Consider the following 18,598-nt stretch of genomic DNA (forward strand, 5'->3'; position numbering starts at 1 on the left):
GGTGACTGATACAGGATGGGAGAAGTAAGACAATCAACCAGTTGTAACTGGAATTTGAGCCGGAGTGGCTAATATCATGTACAGGGTGTTCCAAAAAGACCTCCGTTAATATATATTTCTAGAAACCACTTTGAAATCTGAAACAAGTTTCAAATTAATTACTCATTGCAAAAAAATTATAAATAAGTCACGAATTGTCCTTCATTATGTTAATCATATATATGCTCTTAACGTGGTAAAGAAAGCTTCTAATGTTTAAAAAATACCCATAGATGTGAAGAAATAAATACCCAAAATTTTTAAGATGCATTTGTTTTGTCCAAACCATACAGCGTAAAGTGGATATATATAGTTGAAAAATGGAGGACAATTTGCGAATTTTTTATAATTTTTCGTGATGAGAAATTCTTTTAAAACTTTTTTTAGATTAAAAAGTGAGCATCAACTTTTTTTAAAAATGCCCATTAATACGAAGAAATATATACCTAAAATGCTTAAGAAGCAAGTTTCACTTCAAACAATGCTACGTTAAGATCATGTATATATTTAACATAATGGAGAACATTTTGAAATTTCTTGCAACTTTTTCCAACGAGAAATTCGTTTGAGAGTTGTTTCATATTACAAAGTAGGTGTCAATATTTTACAACAGATTTTTTAAGAAGCATTCGCTTAGTCAAAAATATGCCGCTTTATGAGCATATACACCGAAGAGCCATTACATTATGACCACCCTGCTAATAACATGTAAGACCACCTTCAGCCCTCAAAACTGCTAGCACCCGCCGTGTCATTGATTCCACTAGGTGCTGATAAGTAGTCTGAGGTATCTGGTACCAAGCGCTCACCAACTGGTCCAGTAATTCCCTCACATTGCGAGGGGGTAGCGTGGCAGCACTAATTTGGTTTTCCAAGTAGGACCACAAATGCTCTATTGGATTAAGATCAGGTGAATTTGGGAGCCAAGACATCCCAGCAAAAACAAATCTGTAGGTCCAGCTCCACAAAACTGCTGTTTGCCACCAGCTAAAGCGACGGGTCTGTGCCGGCAAAAGTCACTTTCAACTGTACTAAAGTGAATGGCTGGCCTTCTGTCGAGCCAACAATACCGGCCTATCGATGGCCGGTAGTACCTAACCCAGCAGTTACTGTCTAAAACGCGCTGGGTGAGTGATTGCCCGACATTTTCCAGTAGAGGGTAATCAATGAATCAATAATTGAGGGCCAGCAATTTATATACACCCAGCAGCATCCCTTTAGTTTATAGAGGTTTACAAGAGGTCATTGACCTAGTTACAGGAGTAATTAAAACCCACAAACCTAATTTTTATTTAATTAGCTAAATACATTTCTGAATAAATTATTAATATATGAACTAAGAAAATATTTCTAGGTTAATTTTTTCATTTAAATTGTTTTATGCAAAGAATATTTTTTACACAGTTCAACCCCTTAGTCCTAAAGATTTGCTGTGCACAATCTATGCTTCCACTTATCAATACATTTTTTAACTAGGTAAACATATGTAATAATCTTTTCTTTACAGTGATATTCTACTTAAAAGCAGAATAATAAAACTGCTGTCCAGAATTATGAAAATTCTGTATCTCACAAGTAATTTTTCAAGTTTTAACTTGAAGTCAATATATATGTCTATAATAGCTTGTAGTCAGTATATATATGTTTTAAAATAAAAGCTGTGTTCTTAAGGAATCTAGTGATACTATTGTACCCTATACAAAAATAAATACAACCTACAGCCGATAATATTAAGAGGCTGTCCAGAGATGATCATTTAGTGCGATACTGATCATGAATTCATGTTTTACTGATTATATTTAGTCTTGCAGCAAATTTAACAAAAAATAGGTGTATTGGACAAAAATGTACTAATGTAGCAAGTCATGTAATGAATTGAATGTACCCTGAAATTAGTTAAATGAATAATCAACATTGTCTCTTGTAAACATTTTATTATACAAAGACATATAAATACAAAGACATAACCTTAATCAATACAAATATTACACAAATTTCAATTTAATTTTAAAAATAATAAAAACAACAGAGAAATCATATCTTTGTCTACATAGAATCACTTGGAATAGCACAGAAGAGTTCTCCTGAAAGAGAGGATAATAAAATAAAAATTATGCAAATCGTATATTTTAAAAACATAAGTATTTTTGTGAAAATGAGCTTTTAAAACTAAAATTTCTATCGAAAAGTTTTTGCTTTTATCATTTCATTGATAAATTTTGACTCATCAAATTAGTCTTCAAATTAGTAACACCATGCAAAACATACACCTGTCTTATAATTTAGAAAGATTTTGAACATAAAATTCCTTTCTGAATGAAATTATTGAATATTGACTCACGAACCCATTAAGATTGACAACTAGTACATGAAAATCTAACTGTTAAATGAAAAGTTATTCAGGGTGTTTAATTTTGTGCTCACCTTTTCTCAGAAAATATTTAATTTTAAAAAACATGCAGTTTTTTCTTCATTAATTTTATGGTGCTCAATTTTATTGCATTTAATATTTAAAACAATTATGATATTCTAATGTAAATTATTGTTTCAAGGAAAGGTATAGAAGAAAAATTACTTTTAAATATATATTACTTACATGCACGGATGTATCAATAGTATTTCTTTTTCGCTTTACTTTTATGATAAAATTTTTAATTGTATACCCTTGACAAAAAAAATTTCAAAATTTACAACATTTTTCATATTAAAATAGGCATCAAAACAATAATATGTATTGAATTGAAACCAGAATTGAAACCATATGAAAAAAGGTTGCTCAAAATTTGCTAGTTAAAAAGGCAGATAATTTTACAATTCTGTAATAACTTTATAAATCAATAAATTCTTAAATTACTTTAATGGTGATGCTTTGTGAAATTAATGTTTTCCTCATATAAAAAACACAAGAACTAGATAAGAATAACGACAGATTTGACCAATGTCACGATTTCCGTAATGTCTTTATATAACTGGTATAGATGTAAGACAAAAAATTAAAAGTTTACATAAATATTAATAACATTGTTTACATCTCTGATGAAATTTCTTTTCTTCAAATTTTTTTATTAATTTAGTTCCTTCTTTTAACAAAAAATATTTGTTAAATACTCCATTACTATGCCTAGGAATAAAAAAGGGAAAGGTGCTTCCTAAAAAAAAAAAAGGGTACACCGAGTTTTTAAAGGGCTTTTAATTAACACCGTAAATAGTTAACAAAATGTGTACTATTATGTAACAGCTGAATTCGATTCTTAACAACTGTAAAATTACCATCCTATACCTACTATTTTACATGTATATTTCAAAAAGTAGTTCTCACCCATTATCAAAATGAGAAAAAATTTGTAGCTTACAAAGAAAAAAAACATGCTAATAGAAAATCATTGTGCAATAGAAAACATTGTGCAATAGAAAAAAATATTGTTAAACTTGAAGGCTTTTTCCATAATTTAAACTATTAACTAATAAACGATTAATTAAAAATAAATATTGAAAGGTACATATTTTTAAAAAAAATATTCATTTCAAATTTTTTTAAAAAATCTTTTAATAAACTTATTGATACTAAAAAAATCTTTTAAAAATTTAACCAGTTGAGAATTAACAAAGTAAATATTTGTAATGGTATCTGAATCAAACTTATTAACACGAATAATTTTAAAAGTGTGTAATCATCATTTACACATAAAATTTTTTAAAAGGAATATTATCAGACAGTGTCGTCAAAGGGCAGTGAGGACGGTTGGCCCTTCTCGAGGAGGTACACTGCATTTTTATTTGATACAGAAAAATTAGTTGTCATTTTCTGTAGATTAGAATAGCAGGAGTTGCACATTAACCACTTTCAACATATACTTTTCGAATTCTAGCAAATAAACTCTGTAATAGGATACACACATTATGGGCCACAAATAAAAAGAAACAAAACTTATTTAAATCTAATGAATAATTCAGAGAAAAATTAGACTGAAAACATTTAAACCTGTTTGATTGCCCAAGGACAGGAGCGTTACAATGGGCGTTTCCTTATTATAGACTTTTTTCCCTTTTTTTTAAAAATTGCAGGCATTGGGGGGTTGTCCCATTGGCCACAGGAATGGGAATTTCGTTACCCAGTGGGCACCTGTGGTGAAGCAGGGTCGCCCACGTCACACAACCACAACCCGTTTATAGGGCGGAAAGTTAAAAAAGAATCTTTAAAAACTTCAACATTTCAATATGCAATTAAACTGGTTCTGATGTTTTTCATCTCGTTTAACTCATAAAATCGTAAGATTTCTATAATCTTTTTGCTTCTGTCGCAATTAAATGTTAGTTTAGAGATTCCTAATGTGTTTACATTTTAAACTTCTGTTTCAAGAAAACTTTTTTGTTTTTAAAAAGGTAGGTGTATATATTTTTGCCAAATAAAAATATTTTGTACTATTGAAGAATAGATAAATAAGTGAAATGTAGGTGTTATTAACATTATTTCTTAGTTACCATAAATTAAATTTACTTACACATTTTATTAAGAATTTTTTAACTTTTACGGGGCATTTTATTTGCTTGGACTAAAAAATTGTTCTTATCGCAAAAATTTTTTCTACCAAATAATGTCTTAGAAGGCATTCAATATTGTACAGGTTAGTTTCAAGATGCTTCAAATCAGTACTTTGTCGTTACTTTTTTTTTTCTCTTTAACCTACACGTTTTTAAGCTATGTTAACAAGGTAGGTTTTTAAATATGATTGTGTTTTCACAATCAAAATCTTACTGTACTTAATAAAATTTTTAAAAAAATATTTTATATACATCAATAAAATTTATAAATATAACACTTTTTTTCATTGAATAGGGAAGTGAACGATTAAAATGAAAATTAATAACCATTATTAAAATATAAAACTACATACAGTGACCCTTTCAAAGGCCCTTGATCATTATATAGGAAAATAATAATAATTATAATTCTTTATGCATCATTCAGAAAATAAATATTTCAATTCAGCACACAATTTTTTTTTAAAAGTCTAAAATTTTGATTTTATTTTTTGTTTAAATAGAAAAAAATAATCCCATTTTTTAGAAAAAGTTTTCAGTTTAAAGCAAATAAACAATCTTCGTTACAGATAAAAGGAAATAAGTTACTGGATCTAGTAATACAGTTCATTTTTCTTCCCTATGGGATTTTTTTCACCTTTATTGTTTCTAGGAAGACATTTTTTTATATGAATTTGAATAAGGTGTCTTATCTATCACACCACCCATATTGAAACCACCATATATACCACCCATATGCTTTCAAAATTTATCTAGCAGTGTCTTTCCCACCACCAATTAAAACGTTAGTTTTTGGTCAAGGAATGTAAAGCTATAGCGATTACTATTACTCAGTTTATGCGAAAACAGAGATGACAAAAACATTACTCGAAATCATTAAAAACAATTAGAAGGTTTAGCCGCTATTCACGACTATTTGTAGTTTTATTCAGCTATTGAAACTTTTCTATCTAGCTTTTCTTATTTGTATGAACTTACTGTTTTTAAAATCTTATGGACTTTTTCTCTTGGTCCCAAAGACTGAAGCATAATGAGAATTCACTGTATTTTATAAATGAATTCGCTTAATACATTAAAATGTCCCTAATCCTTCTTTAAAATCATAATTCAAATAATAATAATTAAAATAATACTTCTCAAAATAATAAATTATTTATGCACATCAAAGATTCTGCAGATGATAAAAGTAATAAAACTTACAGAAATTCATGGTGGACTGGCACAGGTTTACCAACATTTGAAGAGCTAAAAGGGAAAAAAAAGGGTCTTATTTTTATGTAAATATTAACTTGAGATATACAGTAAAAAAATTTTTCAGTAAACTTTTAGCAGAAATTTAAAAAACATTATACAACGGACACCCAGAAAGATTAAGTAAAAATTAGAATAATATTTTTTAGAAATTTGAATGAGAAAAATAACTTGCAGGCTACGAAATTTTATTAACAGAATCGTCATCAATAAAACAACAAAATTTTCTAAGTTCGCCTCTAGGATCACAAAATATAAGGTCAGCGTTTAAAATCTTCCAAAGAGTTAATTGAAATTTATTTTTTTATTTCCACTTAAAGATTCTCCACAAAAAATTCTTGTAAATTTAGCTTTCGCTGAATCTGAAGCTTTTCTTATGTGCATGAACTTACTGTTTTTAAAATCTTATACAATTTTTCTCTTGGTCCCAAAAACTGATGCATAAGGGAGAATTCACTGTACTTTATAAATGAATTCGCTTAATACATTAAAATGTCCCTAATTCTTCTTTAAAATCATAATTCAAGTAATAATAATTAAAATACTACTTCTCAAAGTACCTAATATTAAATTAATTATGTACATCCAAGATTCTGCATATGATAAAAGTTAAAAAACTTACTGAAATTCATGGTGGACTGGCACAGGTTGAAAAGCTAAAAGGAAAAAAAAGGTCATATTTTTATGTAAATATTACCTTGTATACAGTAAAAATATTTTACGGTAAACTCTTAGCAGAAATTTAAAAAGTATTACCCAATGGACACCCAGAAAGATTAAATAAAAATTAAAATATTTTTTAGAAATTAGAATGAGAAAAATAACTTGTAGGCCAGGAAATTTAGAATGAGAAAAATAACTTTTCGACCAGGAAATTTTATTAACAGAATTGTCAACAATAAAAAAAAACACAAAATATAAGGTTAGCATTGAAAATCTTCCTAAGAGTTAATTGAAATTTATTTTTTTATTCCCACTAATAGATTCTCGGCAAAAAATTATTGTAAATTTAGCTTTTGCTGAATCTGAAGCTTTTCTTATTTGCATGAACTTACTGTTTTTTAAATCTTATACGCTTTTTCTCTTGGTCCCAAAGACTGGTGCATAAGTGAGAATTCACTGTACTTTATAAATGAATTCGCTTAATACATTAAAATGTCCTTAATCCTTCTTTAAAATCATAATTCAAATATTAATAATTAAAATATTACTTCTCAAAATAATATTAAATTATTTATGCACATCAAAGATTCTGCAGATGATGAAAAAAAAAATAAGTTAATTGATAAATCATTTTAACTATTAATAAATTTAAAAATTTGTATCAGGGGAATTGGTTGGTAATAGTTGCTTTTCTCAATTTAATTTATGTAAAATAGAACAGTTTCACATAAAAGTCATTTTTGAAATTTAATTTATTTTGAAAAAAACTTTTCAAATTGATTATAATAAAATTTTTGTCGTTTCCATATGGTTCGCCCCCTAGTACAATAATTTAAAATATGTGCGTTTAAACCCTCACTTTGCTGTGGTCAGACTGACAGGCAAACAACAACTATTTTGCTCAAGCCAAAACAGATTATGAAAATAAAATAAGAAAATTATCAATAAAAAAAGCGGCTAGATTTTTTCGTTAAGCCGTGTTTCAAACTACTCGTAAATTTACGTTTAAATTAGTGTTCAATGGAATCTAATATTAAAGCATATTGTGTCTAATAAACTATTATTAATAATTATATTAGTCTAGCACTTCCATACAAAGCTCAATATAAGGATTTGATATTCAGTTTAAGAAAAAAAAAATTCCTTTAAGTGATAAGATGTAAGTTGTCAATGGAATGAGAGTTGAATTTGGAGCACTTCAGCTACTTGGAAAGTGAAGTTGATGAGAACAGAGATGCAGTACTTCACTCAGTTGGAAAATAGTAGAAATTTCAATTGCAAGTTACCATTGTTACAAACATGAAAGCGAGATAATTCAATAAATAATAAATACATTAAGTAATAAAACTTACAGAAATTCATGGAGGACTGGCACAGGTTTTCTAACATTTAAAGAGGTAAAAGAAAAAAAAAAGTCTTACTTTCATGTGAATATTAACTTGAGATATACAGTAAAAAAAATTTCGCTTAACTTTCAGCAAAAATTTAAAAAGCATTACACAACGGCACTCAAAACGTTTGAATGAAAATTAGAATAATATTTTTCAGAAATTAGAATGAGAAAAATAACTTGGAGGTCAGGAAATTTTCTTAACAGAATTGTCAACAATAAAACAACAAAATTTTCTAAGTTCGGCTCTAGGATCACAAAATATAAGGTTAGCATTGAAAATCTTTCAAGGAGTTAATTGAAAAACTTTTATTTCCACTGAAAGATTCTCTGCAAAAAATTATTATAATTTTAGCTTTCAGTGATTTGGAAGCAGTTATAACTTGTTTTCTCAATAGAATACAAGTTAAATTTGAAGCACCTCGACTACTTCGAAAGTGGTCAAACATCCTTTTAAGAAGTTGTACTTGTAAATAAAATGGTATTATATTCTGTCTATAGCGGTCAGGAAATGATTGTAATTTAAATTGTCAACAAGTACAGAGCTCCTGTAGATTTTAGTACTCTAACTAGTCGAAAAGTAGAAATTTTGATCGCATGTTACCAATACGAGTGCGAGTTCATTAAATTAATAATAAACACAGCAAGAAATAAGAAAACCTATAGAAATTCATGGAGAGCGCTAACAGGTTTTCTAACATTTTTAAAACTAATAGAAAAAGAGTTGTTTGTTATTTTTATTGAGTATGAATGTTGTTTTCATATTGTATTGAACTTTTATATATTTTTGTAATCCCTATAAAAATCGGGCATTATTTTATATGAATATTAACTTGAAATTCACAATAAAAACATTATTCACTTAACTCTTAACAAAAATTATGAAGTAACTTAACATTGATTTCAAAATATAAAAGAATTTTGTAATATTTTTTTTTTGTATAAGTGGGGTTAGCCAATATACAATTAAGTATGAGCAACTGCGTGCTAAAAAACTTTCCATAATCTATATTTTTTTTAGGTTGTTTAAGAATTCACAGCACGATTCTTCGCAATTATTTATATTAACATGTACAAATAAATTTTTCATCTTAATTTAAACTATTTAGTATAAATTATTAAACCTTTACCTATTTTTACACTTGAATTTAGCTCAAAAATTTCATTAAAATGAAATACATATAACAGAAACAATTTTTAATATTACTAACAGCAATTAGTTAACTAAAATCTAAATATTATTTAACATAAAGAAATAAGTTTTAATGAAAATTCTTGATTATTATACAAACCTATTTTCATAATATACTTAGATAAACCTGATTTATATCATATGCTACAACATATTATGAATTGCACTTAAAGAGTCATCATACAACAGAATTTATATTTGTTTTTGGCGTGCTACTGCTCGATTGTCGCTAAAAATTTGGCGGCGATCTTGGTGTTGATAAAACATTTGTCTGTACATTTTCATTGAATTAAATTTAATATTTTTTATTATTCTATCTTAGAAAGGTGTTAATTATGATGTATTAATTGAATAAAGATGATTGCCAATCTAAAACATAGCGCCAAAACAGCACTTCAAACGCGGTTCTTTGTAAACCGAAATCTGCACGTCGTAAACATATTTGAACAATAGTAAATCAAAAATGATTAAAATAATAACTTCAATGTAATAGAAAAAAATAAAACCTTACCTTTTTTGAAAATTATAAGAATCCAACGTGCTTCTTTTTCTAAACAATAAATTCACAGTTACAGTTACTCGCTCGACCGCTTCACTGGCGGCAGCAGACAACTTTAACTTGGTGGCCCATTGGGTAGATACAGACTGACGGCATGCGGCTGTTTGTAATGTACAGGCCCAACACTTCCTACAATGTTGGCAAAAGTTCATAGGGTGGCCCAGCAATCAACCCAGCTGACAGTAATTTGCACCTTCACTTTTCAATCAGTACCGTCAGTAATTTCGAAGATGGCCAGAACTTATGTTTTTGCTGGGATGACTTGAAAATCACTAGAATGTTCCTCGACGATACGACCCTTATGACACGGTGCATTATCCTGTTGGTAAACACCATCCCCCTCAGGAAAAACTGTTGCCATGAATGGGTGAACCTGGTCTGCAACTATGTTCAAGTAGCTTAGAGACGTCAGGGATTGTCCTATGAGGATTATGGGTCCTAATGTACCCCATGAAGACATTGTTCCTGGGTGAGAAACCATGAAAACCTGGGTGAGCCCATTGTTATAGATGGATGGTGGTCATAATGTAACGGCTCTTTGGTGTATATGGTTAACATAATGGAGAAAATTTTGTAAATTCATCTTATAAATTTTTGCAATGAGGAAATCATTTAAAACTTGTTCCAGATTACAAAGTGAGCGTCAATTTTTCCAAGAATACCTATATCTGTCAAGAAATAAGTAATCAAAAGTTTTAAGAAGCATTTGTTTATTCCAAACAAAAATACCTTAAGAGCATACATATAAAAATAAAAAGGGATTTTTTCCAAAGGAAATTTTTTTACATAAGAAATTCATTCAGATTACGAAGTGAGCGTCAATTTTTTTAAAAATATGATGAAAAATAAGATGCGAAGAAAAATGCTAAAGTTTTTTTAAGAAGCATTTATTTAGTCTAACCATGCGACGTTAAAAATATATAATATGGTAAATATAATGTAGGACAATTTGCGAATTTTTTGTAACTTTTTTCAATGAGAAATTCATTTGAAACTTGTTTCAGATTAAAACGTTAGTACCAATTTTTTTTAAATATACCCATAGTTGTGAAAAAATAAATACCCAAAAATTTAGGAAGCATTTGCGTAGTCCAAGCCATGCTACGTAAAGAGCCATGCTATGCCATTCCTACTCCATACCGGCCTACACGCTGAAAGTTGTAGTAAATTTGTTTTTAAATTTTTGCTTAATTTGTTATTATTCCTTATGGGTCTGGGCCGAGTGTTTTCACACTCCAGCGAATGATGTATACAAAGTGCTGCTGCTAGAAATAAAATAAAAAAGCGTCATCCCTACTAAGAGCTTTTCTGTGGGGTTGAACTCTCATCCATAGTGAGGAATGGGGTTTAGCACTCTTCCTATAGACGAGAGGTAGTTGATCCGAAGTGGGGTGAAGTAATAATCCCATAGCACTATAGTAAGTGAGGTCATCAGTCCTAAAGGTGTGATGTAGCGGTCATTTGGTAATGATTTTGGTAATATTTACAATAAAATATGGTTGATGGCCGGGATAGCCTGGTTGGTAGGGCACTGGGCCCATGTCCAAGAATTCGTGGGTTCGATCCCCGCTGGGCGGAGCAAATGGTGACTGATGCACGTTAAATCTGTCGAGTCGCAAAATCCTCCATATTCCCATAACAAATCAATACCTCTGTGGGTACTGATCCAGGAGTTTTCTTGTCTTCTGGATTGGCTCAAAATTACAAGACTACGGCGTTGAACATTAGTAGTCGTAAACCCAAAACAGGATCGGCTGTTCAACGACGGATATAAAAATAAAATATGGTCTTATATATGATGAAAATTGGTAATTTTTTCATGATGCCTTAGAGCATGGCATAAAAACCATTTATTCGGTCGAATTTGCAATTTCATTTTGTATCTTTCACTAAATGTGTGGTAATAAAAATTATAATTTTGAAAACCAAGTTTCCTGTAGTTTTGTTATCCAGAATTACATTGTTTTCTTACCAGAAATGTCTCTCCATACTGTACGGTAATTTTACAAGAATTTCTTTTTCTGTGAGCAGGAAAAAAGGATTCCGAAAGGATTGGTGATTATAGTACAAATTTCAATTTATAAAAAAAATGGTACGTGATAGAATTTTGCATTATTTTTCCTGAAATCAGCTTCCCAAAATTTATCAAAATCAGTTTCTAACCATTCATTTTCTAATAATTTATTTTTGGTTGCACACCTTTATAAACAGTTAAACTTCTACAATCAATTCGATGAAATTTTAAAATATTAGCCCAAACCATAAACTTTAATTGGTTATAATTTCTATCACTTGAAATTTGATTTGTTGATTTTTTTAATAACACGAAGAAATTTCCTTCTCCTAAACATTAAATATTTTCTAAAAGTGGAATTTTCTTTTTAAAAAAATTATTACTTGAAATAGTTTTAATATTACCTAAATGAAGACTTGACATTATAACTATGATTCGAGGAATAGAGAGAAACTAATAACTTCCCAGAGAGTTGAAATTTTTTCAAACTCGAAATTGATAGTAAAATAAGTAAAACTCAAAATTGAAAAAAGGAAAATCGTTCCCAAACGCACAAACATTCTTTTATAGAAAAATGAGTGTTTAAATCCTGGATAAAAGAAATTATTGCAAAATGTGAAATAAAAAAAAGCTTTTAATTCTTTCACAAGGCATAATTTATAAGTTATCCTCATTGTTAGAAGAAGTGAATGAAAAAAATAATTTAATGCTATAAAATTTCATATTCTGCAAAATATTTCGAAAATTTATAGTTTCCTTTATGAAAATGTATAATCATATTTGCTTTTTAAGTTATATTGCTTTTTATATTTATGAAAAATAAAAATTATCATGTCTAGTATTTGTGTCATTACTTGTCTGGCTTTGAATTGTAGTCCTATTTTATGAATGTTAGTCCTATTTTTCTAAGTCTCTTGAGATTCATGCATGTTTTTCAACACCCATTTTCGCGTATTAATTTTTAATATTCTTTCGAATTGTGATGGCGTCTGCTTGGTGAATTGTTTATACCACACAATCTTGAAACTTAACTCGTTTTCGATTAAAAAAAGACATTTTTAATCTTTTTATATGTGTGCAATAGTTTGTTTGACCTATTAATTCCCGGCCATTTAAAGTCGTTTAAACACGAAAAAAACTTGTGTGAAGAAAAAAACTTTTTACAGTGCGAAAAATAAAAAACAGATTAGAATAAAAAACAGACCTGTATAACTTCGATTTTCACGTTCTAGGACTCAATCTTAATGGTTCGAGGGGGTAACCTCAAATATGCTAATTTAATTAACTAGTGCAGACGATATTTTAACTTATTATATCAAACACAAAAACTGCTTCGTCTAAATAAACTTGCCCTTTTTCCACGGATTCGGATTTTTGTTCCCCAAATAGTTGCAATCTGGGAAATATAATCTCAATAGTTTGGTCAAGGTAGCTGTCCAAAGATTTTCCTCCTTAATGTTAATTTCACTTTTTGCGTATTTTACTATGGTTCGAAAACTTTTTAACCCATTTTAAATTTCTTTTTGCACACAATTATAAATTTCGTTTATCCAAAGAAATGTCTCAAACAAAAAAATGATTTTTCATTATTTAATTTAATAATATTCGGTTAACTTTTGAAACGTAAGGTACAAAATATTTTACATCCTTCTGAAGAATGCAATTTTGCATTGCACAAATTGCAATATTCAAAAGGTGAGCGAAATCGATAGAATAGTTTCTGAAAAATCGAATTTTAAATATGCGACTTTCTTAAAATTAAATTTATTAGGTAGGGGAGAGTGGGGTCAATTGTAACAGGGTACGATTGTAACATAGCAAAAATTTCGAGTGTCGGGTTTTAGATTTGGTTCCTAGGTGTTACACAAGGTGTATTTAATAAATCTACATGTACACCCCTGCTGGCAACCATTTTTACGTACTTTTGAAATAGTTACATCACAAAAGATATTTTCACTCTGCGTAAGTACTTTTTTTGGTATTAGAATATTATATTATAACAAAGTAATTTTGTTTAAATAAATAAAAATGATTAACCGAATATGTAAGTGGACACCTTAATTAACATTTCAAAAAAAAAGATTAGTCTTGTTAATTAACTAGCATTGTTTTTAACAAATGAAGCTGAAATGGCGTCTTGGGGATGATTGTAACAATAAGCGAAAGGATGAATGTAACAGCTGAAAATAAATAATCTTATGTTTACAAACCATTACTTAACTCTTTAAGAACCACCAATAGTTTTCTATATCATTTATATTATGATGCATGTGCATTATTTTATTTGTCACCTTTCACCGCATAAATTAAAATTTTTAACCCCTTAAAGTAACCCTTTAGGTCTCTGCTCATTATTATTTTTACTCCTAAAATATCACTACTATTTTGATCAATAAAAAAATATATCACAACTATGATAATATGTATAATTAACTATGTTTTAGTTGAATTTATGAACTGTTACAATTGACCCCGTAAGTGGGGACAAGTGCACGACTGTCAAAAATTGTTAATAACTAATATAATAACATTTAAAATAAGGTATTTATTTTTCTTTCTAGTAGAGGATAGTCTACTTTACTCGTCTGTCAATTAATACTAATAATATATTGGGTTTTTTGTTAGTTAAAAATAGTTAAGTAAAAAATGTTACAATTTACCCCATTCTCCCCTACTATCAAACCGATTTCGCTCAAATTTTGTATTTTGCGATGTAAAATTGCATTCTTTAAGTTTCTGTAATACACCAAACAATTTCAAATTTCTTCGGCTATTATTAAATGAAATAATAAAATATAATAAATATGTACTAGAAGTTATTTTTTTGCAAGAAATTATTTTTGGATAAACGAATTTTATAATTGCGTGTAAAAATTTTCGATTCGCTTAAAATGTTCTCGAAACATGGTGAAATACACTAAAAGTAAAATTAACATTAAGGTATCCAAACTTTGGACTGCTCTGATGACTAAGCAATTGGGACCATATTTCCCAGATTGCAGCTACCCCCTTTATTTTGGGGGGTCATAAATACGAATCCGTTGAAAAAAAAAGGTATGTTTATTCGATTGTGCACGTTTATATGTCTTATATCTTAACTTAAAATACCGTCTTCACTAAATAATTAGCATATTTCAGGTTACTTCCTCGAATTTATAAAATTGAGTGCAGATCCAACGTGAACGTGCAGATTCAACTATATTTTTATCCCGTTTTTTTTTTAATTTTGCACACTGTACATGTTAAAGATAAGCACCACTTTAATTTTGTTAATTATAAAAATAAATTGCAAAATAAAAAAATTAGCGAAATGGCATATTGAACCAAAAGGCTTTTATTCTCAGAAAAAAATTTAAACTTGCAAATGAAATAAAAAAATTAAAAAACGATAATTTGCAAATTATGCTAAATTTTTAAACATATCGGAATAGGTGCCGTGTCCTCAAGTATGGAATACACGCACTGTTTTGAGAAAATAGCATTTACGTTTATAAAAACACATGAAATCCGAAAACGCATTAATACAAAACATGCTATAGCTTAATTTCATAAATCTTATTATTTTCAGTAAAGTTCGAATCCCAGTGGCAACTGGTCGTACGAATACTGGTCTCAGCTCGCATTTATTACAACAGGCGTTAAATTTTAAATCATGTAAAAGTCTTGTAATACAGAGGTAAAAAAATAAATAAAATTAGAAAAAAATCATTTTTAAAAAGCATTAAAAGGAAATGGTTTTAACGGTTTAGAGCTGTTTGTTGACAAAACGTGAAATAGTATTTCAATAAGTAAGAATTTTAATATAAAAACAGTGTAAGGTTCTTCTTCATTGCGCGATAGTATAACTGTGGTTCCTCAGAAGACAAAACGCTCGCATTTGCCACATTCCACAGTTCGTATGAAAAAATACAACCAAACCACTACCTAACTCCAGTGCCCATTAAATAACGGAATGCCTACCTCTAAGCAAATAAACTAATTATGGAAAAGGTGAAACAAGCAAATAAACTAATTAAGCCACATTCTACGGTTCATTTGATAAAACACAACTCAACCACAATCCATCTCCAATGTCCAGATACATTTTTTATGGTTCAATATAGTTTCAATACAGTTGAGATAAAAAATATTATTTACCGTAAACTTTACAATTAATTAGATGGACAGACTGCTATAGGTTATTTTATGGTAATTTCAGGACGAAAATTCTGACAATGTAGTTCAAATGTTATCATGTATAAAAAGAACAGATTTGTACTTAAACTTGTTATGGTTTTGAAACCATACTAGTTGTAAACGGTTTCAATACAGTAGAGGTAAAAAATATTATTTACCGTAAACTTTACAATTAATTGGATGGACAGACTGCTGTAGGTAATTTTATGGTAATTTTAAAATAAAAATTCTAACAATGTAGTTCAAAAGTTATCAAGTTTTTATGTATAAAAATTACAGATTTGTACTTGAACCTATAAACGCATTTAATATTACTATATAAATAAGTGGAATATTGCTTAGAGTGAGAATTTTTAAGCTAAATCGAATGAAGCAAAAAAAATAGAATTAATTGTTCTAGCGTGTTAAAACTTTTATGATATTTCTGATAAATAAAACCCAAAATATACCGAACTTAAACCATTCATTTGGTAAATTTTTTGTTCGTATGGCAACAGCTCACCAGAATTTTTGGTTTACAAAATTATAGTTCTTACTACTACACATTTAGTAAAAATACATAACTGAAAAGTAAATTTAACCAAATAAAGGGTTTTTATGCATTGTTCTAAGGTATCATGATAAAATTACTTCATTTACCTATTATTAACGCACATTATTAAACAATATTTTATTGTTAATCTTACCAAAATCATTATTAAATTGCTTCGGTAACAAATTAACGTGCTTTTTGGTGTTCCCATAGAACCAGAATCACAGTAAGTTTTATCATTCTTTGGTTATTATTTACAAGTTATTATTTACAAATATGTTAAATATTATAAACTATTTAAAGCTAAGATAATAAAATATTGTCAATTTATTTCCAAATCTGAATAAAACTAAAACTGGTCTATCAAATACGAAAAGACAAACAAATATAACAAAAACATTCCCATATATTTCGAAATGAAGTTGTGTTAGTTGTATTTATAGTGAGCAAGTAAAAACATTTTCCTGGCTGTATGCTTTAAAGAGTTTTATCAAAAAGAAAAAGTAAAAAAAAAGAAGCACAATGAAACGAAATGAAACTAGTTGTTAAGAAATATTATTAAAAAATGAAACGCATCGCGTGCAGAAATTTGATTATTTTACGAGAATTCAAATCCGTGCCTGAATAAATTAAATTTAATCTACATAAAATACTGATAAAAAATTTAATATTATGAGTATGAGTATTGACAACGGTACTTAAAAAAAACTATTATCTGATGTTGTTCATTTCGTGAATTTTACTTTTTAAAAGGTAATTCTTGTTTTCCCTAGCCTTTTTTTTTTCGCCGAATGTTTAATTATGTGAAAATAAAAAATTCTGCTTAATTTACATTTGGTGGAAAAAATTGTTTACATAAAAGCATACTTCATTAAAGTTTAACTAAGAAAACTTCTTAGATATAAGACAATGGGAACAAAGGACCTCATTCCTTATCAACTAAAAAAAAATAAAAAATAAACGCAATTAATAGTAAGTTTCAGTATTCTAAAGCAATTCTAAAGAATAGAAAGACCGGGAAAACTTTCAGTTATGCAACATTTTTAGTTTGAAAATTAAAAATGTATATAGATGTCTATTAGTGGCATGTCTCTATAGATGTCTATTAGTGGAATATCTCTATTAGTGGCATGAGTGGCTCTCAAGACATGTTTAATTTTTACTTTGCCTGTAAAAATTAAAAACTTAAGAAATTTTAAAAACCGAAAAGCATTTCTTGCAGAAATTTGATTATTTTAAGACAATTCAAATGCATGTCAGAATAAATCAAATTCTTTCTGCATAAAATACCGATGAAAAAATTTAGTATTATGAATATGACTATTTACAACGGTACTTAAAAAAACTATTATCTGATGTTGCTCATTTCGTACCTTTTTGCTTTATGAAAAGAAATTCTTGTTTTCCTTATAGTTTTTTTTTTTTGACTATATGAAAGTAAAAATTCTGCTTAATTTACATTTGGTGAAAAAAGTTTTACATAAAAGCATACTTAATACAAGTTTAACTAAAAAAATTTTCTTCTTAGACAAAAGACAAAGGGGAAAAAAACCTCATTCCTTGTCATCACAAAAATCATTAACGAAATTAGTAGTAAATTTTGGTATTTTAAAGCAATTCTTAATAATAGAAAGACCAGGAAAACTTTCAGCTGTGCTACATTTTTATTTTAAAAAATTAAAATCTATACAAATGTTATCAACATCTCTATTATTGGATAGTATTACATTATCTATAAAAATTTAAAAGTAAGCCATTTTAGAATATGAAAATTTAGTAAAATCAATCACGAACGTTTTTAAAAACTTTTGTAACTAATTTATTTTAAATTATTTTGAGAAAAACAATGTGATACTATAATGTTCATTTATAAAAATTTTTTAGAAAAATAGAAAGAGTTAAAACATCACTGATCATTTCAAAATTTAACTTCTTTCTTTCTAAGATTATTAATGAACAGTTTTTCCACTTTACTTGAGGTAATAACGATCTTCCCTCCTGCCTTCTAATTTTTAACTCACATGAACAGACAAGGCACCCCTTGCATCGATTACCGACGCATCTTCGAGTAAATCTTGATGATCTATAAACTTCATTCACTTCAAAAATTTATTAAGGTGATAAGAGTCCATATGTATCGAGTACTCAAAAATAGGTGCCCATTCTCAAGACTCAATATATGTGACTGAGAAAAATAAAATGAGATATCAAACAGAAAACGTTAAACTACCAACGAAAAG

General features: G+C 28.4%; 1 protein-coding gene and 1 long non-coding RNA gene across 7 annotated transcripts in view; one reads left to right on the top strand and one right to left on the bottom strand.

The window, feature by feature from the left end:
- Window positions 1–18,598, top strand: part of LOC107447330 (potassium voltage-gated channel protein eag-like) — a 237,049-nt gene that overhangs the window by 177,746 nt on the left and 40,705 nt on the right. The gene's annotated exons all lie outside the window — the stretch shown is intronic.
- Window positions 1,956–9,890, bottom strand: LOC147801269 (uncharacterized). Of its 5 annotated transcripts, none has more exons than XR_015430442.1 (5): window positions 9,589–9,890; window positions 7,848–7,877; window positions 6,455–6,488; window positions 5,782–5,826; window positions 1,956–2,123 (listed from the first exon to the last, which is right to left on the bottom strand). It is a non-coding gene; the product is annotated as an uncharacterized LOC147801269 (long non-coding RNA). The 5 variants fall into 5 exon arrangements; XR_015430445.1 differs by having other exon boundaries at window positions 9,178–9,890; XR_015430443.1 differs by lacking the exon at window positions 7,848–7,877.

Source organism: Parasteatoda tepidariorum, chromosome 11, assembly GCF_982258835.1.
Source record: "Parasteatoda tepidariorum strain Cologne lab strain chromosome 11, Ptep-v5.0, whole genome shotgun sequence".
Taxonomy (NCBI): domain Eukaryota; kingdom Metazoa; phylum Arthropoda; class Arachnida; order Araneae; family Theridiidae; genus Parasteatoda; species Parasteatoda tepidariorum.